The sequence below is a fragment of the Rhagoletis zephyria genome, unplaced genomic scaffold (genome assembly GCF_001687245.7).
Source record: "Rhagoletis zephyria isolate East Lansing unplaced genomic scaffold, Rhagoletis_zephyria_1.1 Rzeph_scaffold_01187, whole genome shotgun sequence".
Lineage (NCBI taxonomy): Eukaryota > Metazoa > Arthropoda > Insecta > Diptera > Tephritidae > Rhagoletis > Rhagoletis zephyria.
The window spans coordinates 36389-47816 of record NW_016158271.1 but is presented as its reverse complement, the minus strand read 5'-3'; positions in this window follow the sequence as shown (position 1 = coordinate 47816).

Below are 11428 nucleotides of genomic sequence, written 5' to 3'. Positions count from 1 at the left end.
TCTAGGTTTCTTTACTTTTATTTTAATTTCTGTATTTATCACTTTCTTCTTCTCCATACTCAACTTTACCTTCTTCCTTGTTTGAGTCTAATCTATTCATGTACATACATACATACATTTTATTCCTGCTGCTTAGCACGTTTCTTTAATTCGCTATCAATATGAAAGCATACATTTATGGGGCATTTCCGCCCCAACCATGTACATGTGTGCATTGGTATTGGTGTGACTTTTGAATTGATTTTTTCGCTCTATTTTAAACTGATTTGAAATTTTAAAAATTGCCTGCACATCAGCATCAAAATACCTTTCTAATGATATATAACTGTTTATACCTTAGAAGTATAGTTTAGCCGTAAAAGGGGTGTAAAGGAAACATGATTGCCTATTTATATATATGATTTATAACTGAATATTTTATTAAAAATACCTTTACAAACCTATTTTCCTTACTAGCGTAAATTTTTGTTTACTTTAATATTTGATCGATGAAACTAAGTTGGACACCAAAAAGTTATCGGTTTAATCTGAGATATTTTTAATTATAATTTTGCATGGCTAATCTCTTTTTCTAATAACAGATTAGGGAGTTAAGCTCGAAAATTAGGATAATCTTTTTATATGTAAAGCTATTATTAAGCGATTCAGTTACATACATACAAATGTAGGTTAGGTTAGAAATTAGACATTAATTTCACTTAATTTTATTCATTTTTCTGATTTAATTTTTTTATTCATTTTAATTTTTAATTATTTTAATACATGAAGTTATCGGTATGATTGATAAAATATACTTGTATATACTTGTGACTCAAGGGCGTTAAAATATCTTGGAAACACCGCATCAGTTATTGTTTTTGAGCTTATAGTTTGAGCATTTCTATTTGCATATATTCCTAAATTTACTAAAATGAATACTGAACCTATGCCTAAAACCATCTACGAATATCAAAACCAGGGCATGAATCACGTATGACGACATTCGTCTGAACGATATCTTGTCGAGATTGTCTTGCTTCATAAAAATCAAAAATTGTTTGATCGTTTGTGCGATATCGTCAACTCGATGTCCTCTTACTATGCATATGCCTAAATGTATGCAACCATTTGGAAAGCAAACACAGGGTGCTTCTAATGAAAATAAAAATTTTATGCTGAAATACACATGCTAAGCCCTTCGAAATTTTGTGCTGGGATATGCGTTACAGCTTCGCAAATTTTACCCCTACGGAAACCAAAGATGTATACACATCAAAAACAAAAACTAAAGAAGAGGTTGCAAATAAAAACACATGCGAAACTCAAACTAAAAGTTCAACTATTGCAGCTGCAAAAAGAAAACGTGTCCTCGTTAATTTTGCAAGTATACAGCAAGACATAAGACTTAAAGGCAAACTTTGTGATTTTCAACTCACCTGAAACGGTAACATACCGCGTTTTCAAAAGCAAGGAACAAAATCTAATTTTACTGATTGATTTTTAATTATTTTTTATAAAACTAAAGTTCATTTTATATTAGGTTTTTGCGTATCATAAACTAAACAAATCAAAGTTTCTGACTTTGTACAAAACACAACATTTGATATAAAAAAATGTTAGAATTCCAAAATTTTTGAAAAACTTTTTGGGTATTCAATTCTGGAGCATTTTAATTTTTAATATAATTAAAGTGCAATTTTGAAGTGACTTTAAATTAGTATTGGTAAATTTCAAACACTTCAAACTTGCACTTTATTATTGTAAAATTAAATATGCTACAAAACTGAATACCTAAAAAGTTTTTAAAAAGCCTGATAAAAGGTTTGAAATTTTGATGTACTTTTTTTAAATTTATAAATGTTATGAGTTTTGTACAAAGTGGAAACTTTGATTTGTATAGTTTATCATATAAAACAGCCTGATATAAAATGAACTTTAGTTTTATAAAAAATAATTTAAAATAAATCAGTAAAAGTAGATAAAATAAATCAAGTAAAACTTCGCTGCTTACTTTTGCACTACAAGGTATATTATCATTTCAATTAAATTTAAAAAAATAACACGTTTGGGTTAAAATTTTTAAGTAATACTCACTATAGTTTTTAAAAAGTATTTTGCAATGACTGAATTTAATTGAAACTAAAATGAGCTGTGAAATTCCTATTTTAATTTTTTATAATGTGAAATATTATTTATTAGTTAAAATAGTTTCTTAAAGAACTTTTTGAAAAAAGTCCCCTCAAAAAATATGCATAAAAATGTTTAAAAATCTTCTGAACGGAATCGTAAGAATGAGATTTTTGATGCTGTTTTTTATCTTTTTCAAAGATTGATTTATGAAAAACTTGAATAACTGGGCCAAAACTATTCTGATTTAGACTGATGCGATCTCAGTGTAAAGGTATTTTCACANTTTTTCAAAGATTGATTTATTAAAAACTTGAATAACTGGGCCAAAACTATTCTGATTTAGACTGATGCGATCTCAGTGTAAAGGTATTTTCACACTGTTTTAATTTATGTCAAAAAATGTCATTCGTGTCCCAATTTTTTGTTTTTTTTCAAATACCAACACATCTTAATTCAACTTTGAATGACGTTCGTTCATCCTACCTTTCTCTTTCATCCTTTGAATGAGTTTAATAGCAAAGAAATAAAAATGGTGAGAAAATACCTTTCCAATGATAACTCACAAGTCTAAATCGGAAGAGTTTAGGTTCAGTTATTAAAGTTTTTCTTAGAAAAAAGTTAAAAAACAGCATCAAAAATCTCATCATTACGATTCCGTTAAATTTTTTATTATTATTTTTTAAATGTTTTTATGCAAATTTTTTAAGCTTAAACGGTTTTGTAAACTTTAAGAAACTACTTTTATTCATAAAAAACTCCATTTTTAGAGGTATTTTGAAATCGGTCCAGCTCACGTAAATCTTAATATTTTTTCCGAAATATTTTGGTGGACGTCTTAAAATATAATAGATTTTATAATTCCATAGGAAAAATAGTACCGATTTTTGTTGTATGGGGAGTGATGCAGTCTATTGTGTATGTAGTGTCGAACGAATTAATAGGGTCGCGACGTTATGACAAGTTTTGACTATTTCTTTTGTTTTTTTTTTATGTTTATTAACTTTTTATAAAAGTTTAGTATATATGTAACAACAACTATATAAATCCTAATTTCAGACTTTGTGCAAAAATTATAAAAGCCGCAGTTTCACCGAAATTTCAAACTTTACCAGAANCTATGTTTATTAACTTGTTATAAAAGTTTAGTATATATGTAACAAAAACTATATAAATCCTAATTTCAGACTTTGTGCAAAAATTATAAAAGCCGCAGTTTCACCGAAATTTCAAACTTTACCAGAAATAAAAAGAAGTATTTGAATTAATTTTTGTAGCCCATTCAATTTTAGTATAATAAACGGAAAGTTTGAAGTTATTGTATTAAAATTTAATGGGCTGCACAAAATAATTCAAATGATTTTTTTTATTTCTGAGTTTGAAATTTCGATGAAGCTGCAGAGTTTGTATAATTTTTGCACAAAGTCTGAAATTAGGATTTATAAAGTTTTTGTTACATATATACTATACTTTTATAAAAAGTTAATAAACATTAAAAAAAAAAAACAAAACTTGTCATAACGTCGCGACCCTATTAATTTGTACACATGAGGCTATTTTTTTAACAATGACCGAATTTAGTTGAAAATTAAGATTTTTTTTGCTTATGTTTACGATAATTCCTTAAGGAGTAGGTATTTATCAATATTAGATTTTTAACAGTTTATGTTACATTGATTTTAATTTAAACTTGAATTACCTGAATTATAACAAATTAATAAAACTTAAAAAAACCTGAGCTTCAATGAATAAATACAAACAAACAAAAAAGATTTAAGACTGAAGTCGTATATGTTGTAAAATGTTATTTCTTATTTCCACGGCTTCTTGATTTATATGGCCAGCTTGAACATCGATGTCACTTTGATCTTCATAATAGTTTTCCGGGTCTTGACTATAATTAATTTCTTCATTCGAAGACTCAACATTGTAAAAAATGCATACATTTATTGTGCAGAGCTGCGCAAACGTTTATTATTTGGGTGGCTTTCTTTGGCTCATAGTGCAGCGCACGATCACCTAACAAACACCTAAACCGATTTTTCAACACAATTGTGCGTTCCACAATATTCCTAGCTTTTGCATGTCTTTTGTTAAATATACCCTCCACTGATCCGTCATCAGGATTCCGGAATGGAGTAAGCATATACGGCTGTAAAGCATATCCTGCGTCACCTGAANCACATGAGGCAATTTTTTTAACAATGACCGAATTTAGTTGAAAATTAAGATTTTTTTTGCTTATGTTTACGATAATTCCTTAAGGAGTAGGTATTTATCAATATTAGATTTTTAACAGTTTATGTTACATTGATTTTAATTTAAACTTGAATTACCTGAATTATAACAAATTAATAAAACTTAAAAAAACCTGAGCTTCAATGAATAAATACAAACAAACAAAAAAGATTTAAGACTGAAGTCGTATATGTTGTAAAATGTTATTTCTTATTTCCACGGCTTCTTGATTTATATGGCCAGCTTGAACATCGATGTCACTTTGATCTTCATAATAGTTTTCCGGGTCTTGACTATAATTAATTTCTTCATTCGAAGACTCAACATTGTAAAAAATGCATACATTTATTGTGCAGAGCTGCGCAAACGTTTATTATTTGGGTGGCTTTCTTTGGCTCATAGTGCAGCGCACGATCACCTAACAAACACCTAAACCGATTTTTCAACACAATTGTGCGTTCCACAATATTCCTAGCTTTTGCATGCCTTTTGTTAAATATACCCTCCACTGATCCGTCATCAGGGTTCCGGAATGGAGTAAGCATATACGGCTGTAAAGCATATCCTGCGTCACCTGAAAATTATATACAAATTTGTGTAAGAGCCATCGAAATATCCAATATATTTGATAATAACCAGGAAACGGATTTTTAGGACCTAAAAACCTATAAAAAAGGCAAAATAAAATAACGAAATAGGCTGGAAAAGGCAAAATAAAATAGCGAAAAAGGTAGGAAAGGCACTAGGTATTGCAAAAAAGGCAAAACAAAATAGCGAAAAAGGCAAGAAACGGCACTAGGCATTGCAAAAAAAGCAAAATAAGGCACTAAAAAAGACAGAAAATACGAAGAACAATCAAAAAATGCATTTATTTTAGAAATATATAATACAAGTAAAAAGAGAAAAACTATGAACTAGTTTCATATATGAAAAATTTGTACTTTGAATCTTTGACTATTTTATCCTTTCGAGTTTCTTTAATCTGTATAGTTGTAGTAACATTGAACCACAATATGCATTTTGAAGTTTTCTGGCAGCATTTTCATTCGATTTTCGCGAAGAAAAGCCTTGAATGTACTAAATGTGCGCTCGACGTAAGTTGATACAAGTGGAGCCCAATTTAAATATGGAGCGCCCTTTACAATTTTATCCACACCCCTTATTTTCTCCAAGCCTTCGGTAGCTGAGAAAACGGCTTTGAATTTTTCCAACACCAATTTGGCAAGAGGTCCTATAAGCCGCATGGGCATGTGTATATTTTTTTAAAATTAAAAAAAAAATTAAATGCTATAATCACTTTTTTAAAGGTAGAAAAGGCAAAAAAAGGCAAATATCTTAAAAAAGGCAAATAACTTAAAAAAGGCAAAAAAGCAACATCAAATATGTGTATATGGAATCATGGAAAACTAAATCGTGGACATTCTTAATCGAATATACTCTATCTCTTTAACAGAAAAAAGGCAACTTCCATAAAATCCGTTCCCTGATAATAACAAACCTGATAATAAATTCCTTTCACCCCTGCGGTAGTCATCTTCTAATTGTGGTTTTAAAGAAGACATATTGAAAACCGTAGCAGGATATCTTGCATTGATGTAACGAATCCTCAGAGCGTTATCACAGACCTGTAAATGAACATATTTAAATAATACTTTCATTTAATATTTTACCTAAATACTTACTATCATCGCGTTTAAGCTGAAGTACCCTTTCCGGTTATAGTAAATGTGTTGAAGATCCTTTTTGGGTAGGGCTGCCAGATATCTCCGTTGGCAAATCTAACACCACAACCGCCTCTCCCTTTCCTTTCCTTTAGACAAAAATTACTTACGTACGAAAGTATGTAGCAAAATTTTATTTTGGCAAGACAAAAACAAAACCATAAAAAGATGAGATCATTTCAACATACTAAAGTTCAAAATAAACATATAGTGCCGCCCAAAATTATTGGCACAATACATTCAAATTTTTTTTGCTTTAATTTTATATAAATACATATGCCGTTTATACTACATCAAAAAAACAAAAACAGATTTTCTGGACTTTGTGCGAAACTCGGGAAAATTCAATAAATTTGCATACAAATTTGCCACTTTCTAATCAGACTTTTTATACAAATTTTAAAAGAAGTTTTGTGGCTCAACAATTTTAGTTCATTTTTGATAATTTTTTGCTGACAGCTTCTTCCATACAAACTATGTTCGACAATTCTTTTTGTATGAAAGAAACTGCTACATTTTCAACATTTTTCTAAAAGATCTGATGAAAAATTCTCTGAGCCAATAATTTTGTACGGTACTTATAAGTACACTAGGTTTAATGAAAAAATTTAAGTACAAGATAACATTAAAAAATCAGTCATATTTTTCGTTGTTGTGAACTTGTTTCAAAACTTCTGACTTTTCCTTGATATAATTTTAAAACTCTGTGCATGTCATTTAACGCACATATGTACTTATATTGAGCAAATTTCTTTCCTTAGTCTATTGAGATGAAATAAGAAAAAAACATTGATCCACATTAGGTGTATTAAACAAGGTGTGGTGACAACTCAGTGAGGCTCTCTTTTAAGGTACTATAACTTCAAAAAATATAAACAAATGACGCACTCTTCTGTGTAAGCGGAAAGGAATTTATACGTTCTCTTTGGCATTTTCTAAGGGTAATCAAAACACTATAAACACACATTTTTATATTCTATAAACTTTGTCGCGAAAACTTACATTGGAATTAAAACCCACCCGAAAAACAAGCGAGCAAAACAAATAAAAAACAGCTGATTCTAATTAGGAAGGTCACTTTGCACTTACATGTATGTATGTGGATATATCGGTCGTCAAATATTGCTTGTGCAAAGTCCAACTATCTGGAGATGTAACTATATCACAAATGACACCGGTAGTGATTTTTTAACTCTTATTAAATTTGTGCATATAAATCGAAAACCGGGACACTTAAACGAAACCCGGGACATTTTAAGGTTGGACCGGGACACCGGGACAAATAGTCTGAAACCGGGATATGTCCGGGAAAACCGGGACGTCTGGCAGCCCTATTTTTGGGGGCAACGATTTTAATATGTGTCCCATCAATGCAACCTATTACGCCTGGAATTCCACTTTTCTCAAAAAAATACATTTTCGCCTTTCATTTCTCTTCATCAGTGTAATTCATATTTATCCAATTTTGACACACGTGCTCTTCCAAAGCATGAAACATTTCAGTCAAAATTAGGGAAACAGTAGATTGGCCAAGTCCAATATTGCTATCGTTTCCTACACTCAGTTGGTAGGATCCCTGAGCACAGAACCTTAAAGTCGCTGCTAGTTTTAAAATTAGGGGTATCGAGGTGTTTCTTACACCAGCTGTAGTTTGCTTTCCAATGTTTCCAGCAAATATGTAAATGCAGCTTTCGGTAAACGATAATTTTTCAAAAACCTGTAAAGCTGGTTTAGTGAATTTCTTGGGAAATTTTTAGTTACATGTACAATGATTTTGTGGCGTGCAGCGAAAGAGGAAGGGGTGTGGCACCTAAAACCCCAAACTATAAGACAAGTCATCCTTCTCCTCTCTGACCCTTCTACAGACCTCCGGGCCCATTTGAAAATGGGGTAAAATTAGCACTTTGACATAGAAAATGTAAACTCACAGTATTTATGCACATAACACCCTCCACATTGGTCGCCTTAGGCCTGCTTTTAGAAAAATACCCTCATCAGTCCAACTCCGGACCACATTATTTTTGCGCACAACTTCTTTCTGCGTAGGCGTTTACGGATTATAACCCTTAATAAGTATAATTCTTCTTTCTGTCTCCCCAGAGAAGAGGGGCGGAAGCTCCGCTTCTATTGTGAAAGATATTCAACATTTCTTGTGCATATAACTCCGGCTACGCCATCCAGTGTTTTCGCGCAGAACCAACTTCAAAATTTACAAAAAACTCCATAATTTATTGATATACTAGTACTCGGAAATTTGAAATCTTTATTGTAAATTAAAGTGTAATTCTTTCACTACACGCGTATGTTAAAGTTTTTAAATCGGGTCACGCGTTTGGACACAAATACCAAAATCGTTGAACAAATAACTAAACCGTACCGAATTGCTTAAAGTAGTTGCGTTCCAGATCCTTCACGATTTTCGGGTTTTTACAGGAAGCTGTTCCACGGAGCCACCTTTCAGAAGGTTTATTAATGACGAAAACATCTGGAACGCAAATGCTATTCATACATACATACACTTCATCTTCCAACTCCAAGGGATTCGACGAATCTCGCAATTTCCTCCTCGCTTTAGCCAACTCTACTAATATTTTAGCTTCCACATCATCTTCCTCATCACTAAACCATATCTCAACAGTATCCATTTCTTAAATTTTATAATAAAAGCGATTGTTTTAAAATTGATGTAAATGAAACACTAAGAAACAAACGGCTGTTTACAATTTTGTCAACCATTCACAATAGTACAAATTTTTATCGATCAAGTTACACAATAGCAAAATAAAAGATGATCGACTCAATCGACAAATTTTCTATTTTACTGCCAGTCGACACTCGCAATAGGGGCGAATGACTCAATTCTATTCTGCGCATATCGGGTATCGAATTTCAAGCAAATCGGATCATAAACCAATTTTTTGGAATAGATCGGTGCCTGGTCCACCTATCAGAAGAAAGTATCCTATACGTTAATCCTGGAAATAACCTACCTACAGCCAAATTTCAAGCAAGTCGCACCATAAATACGGTTTTTTCCAATAAATCGGTATCTGGCTCACCTATCAAAAAAATATCCTATATGTTATCCCAGGTAATAAGCTACATACCTACATGCCGAATTTCAAGCAAGTCGCACCATAAACAAGATTTTTTCCAATAGATCGGTATATGGCCCACCTACTAGAAAAAATATCTGATATGTTAACCCAGGAAATAAGCTATCTACGAACCGTATCGGACCATAAATAAGACTTTTTCGAATAGATCGGTCCCTGGTCCACTTAACGGAAAAAATGGATCCTGTATGCTAATCTAGGCAAAAGGCTACGTACGTACCAAATTTCAAGCAAATCGGACCATAACTGAGGTTTTTTCGAATAGACCGGTCCTTGGCGCCCTTAACGGAAAAATGGATCCTAACAAACAAATTTCTATTTTACTGCCCGTCGACACTCGCAATAGGGGCGAATGACTCAATTCTATTCTGCGCATATCGGGTATCGAATTTCAAGCAAATCGGATCATAATAGAATTTTTTGAAATAGATCGGTGCCTGGTCCACCTATCAGCAAAAATTATTATATATGTTAATCCAGGCAATAAGGTACCTACGTACTAAATTTCATGCAAATCGGACCATAAATAAGACTTTTTCGAATAGACCGGTCCTTGGCCCCCTAACGGAAAAATGGATCCTATATGCTAATATAGGCAAAAGGCTACCTACGTATCAAATGCATTTTTTTACCGTAGCTCGACCCTTGCGACACCTACCGGAAAAAATAAAACTTCGTGCACTCCTTCTAAACACCTTTCAAAAAAAGCAGCAACCACTCGAATCGATTATGAAACTTGGGAGAAAATTATTTCCAATTGATTCATGCTCGCAATGAATTTCATAATTATCCGAAATTTTCCAAGCTTCATGAAGAATTTTCCACCTTTACATCGTCCAAAATCATCAAATCATGCTATAAAATGCAAAATTTCGTCGAAAAAATTAACATTGTTCGCGTTCTTCCAGATTTTTCCGCGTTTTCCACTTAGAATTTTTCATTTTCCAGTCGAAAGCCATTCCGAAGGAATCGCACACAAAATTCCAATTCCAATTTCCCGACTTTCCCGGAGGGTTTTCCCAAAATTTTACTTCGTAAAAACCTTCTCCTGGCAATTACGAATTATTATCAATTGATGAATTATTATAAATTTTTCACACCATTTTTATATATATAGGTTTGTTTTTTGGGGCGTATCTTATTTCTTTTTTGCTCTGTAACTTTATAATAAACAAATAAAAAAGTGGTGCACGAGGATCATAGTTCGATAGTATATTGTACAATGGAGAACACTCGTATTTGTCGAAATTTTCCAATTGCAGACGTTTTGCTAATAAAAAGTATGCTTTTTTACTCTGGTGCACGCATCGTAACCTTTTAAAGAAGTTGTTTTTTTAACTATCTTCTAATGAGAGCACATAAGCCTACCACGTCTAGATTGATCCCGTTTATGCTCCAGAACAATATAAAAGTTTCAGGTTCGCACCAGCGACAGTATACTATTGAAGCCGCGAGTGTCAGAATTTAAAAAAAGGAGTCACTCCCCTTTGACTATTCATAATTTCTTCTCTATTGCAAGCACATACTACTTCTAACTGCATTCGATTCTCCTCTTCAAATACTACCAATCAATTATGATCTGAAACACGCAATCCACGCATCCCGTACAATCGCTATGTTTATCGCGTTCCCGACCGTGATCTAAGCGTCGTAAAAAACAATTGTAGGTAAAAAAGTTATGGAGAATGAAATTCTCTACATCTTTGGAATTCCAATATGCTATGTATTTTCAACAGAAATTGTCAAAAAATGGCGAAAACCGTGACAATGTAAATTTTTTCGCAGTTTTTGCTAATTTTTTACAATAAAAACTGCTATTTAAAAAAACCATCTTTATAATAAATGCGGTACAAATGGTACAAAAGTTGTGGAGAATGAAATTCTTTACATCTTTGGAATTTCAATATGCTATGTATTTTCAACAGAAATGGTCAAAAATGGCGAAAACCGTGACAATGTAAAATTTTTTCACAGTTTTTGCAAATTTTTGTACAATAAAAAATGCTGTTTTTTAAAAACCTTCTATGTAACAAATGTTGGAAATTAAATTCTCTACATATATATATTTAACCATTTTTTACGAAAAATGCAAAATAATCTTGCAAATCCCAAAACACCCAAAAAAACTTAAATCCAAGATGGCGGAATGTTGCCAAGTGAAATTTAGGGGCAAGACTGTGGATCCATGATCTGCGTGTCAAACAGAAGTAAACTGCATCAAAAAATCGCTGTTACAATTTTTTTTTT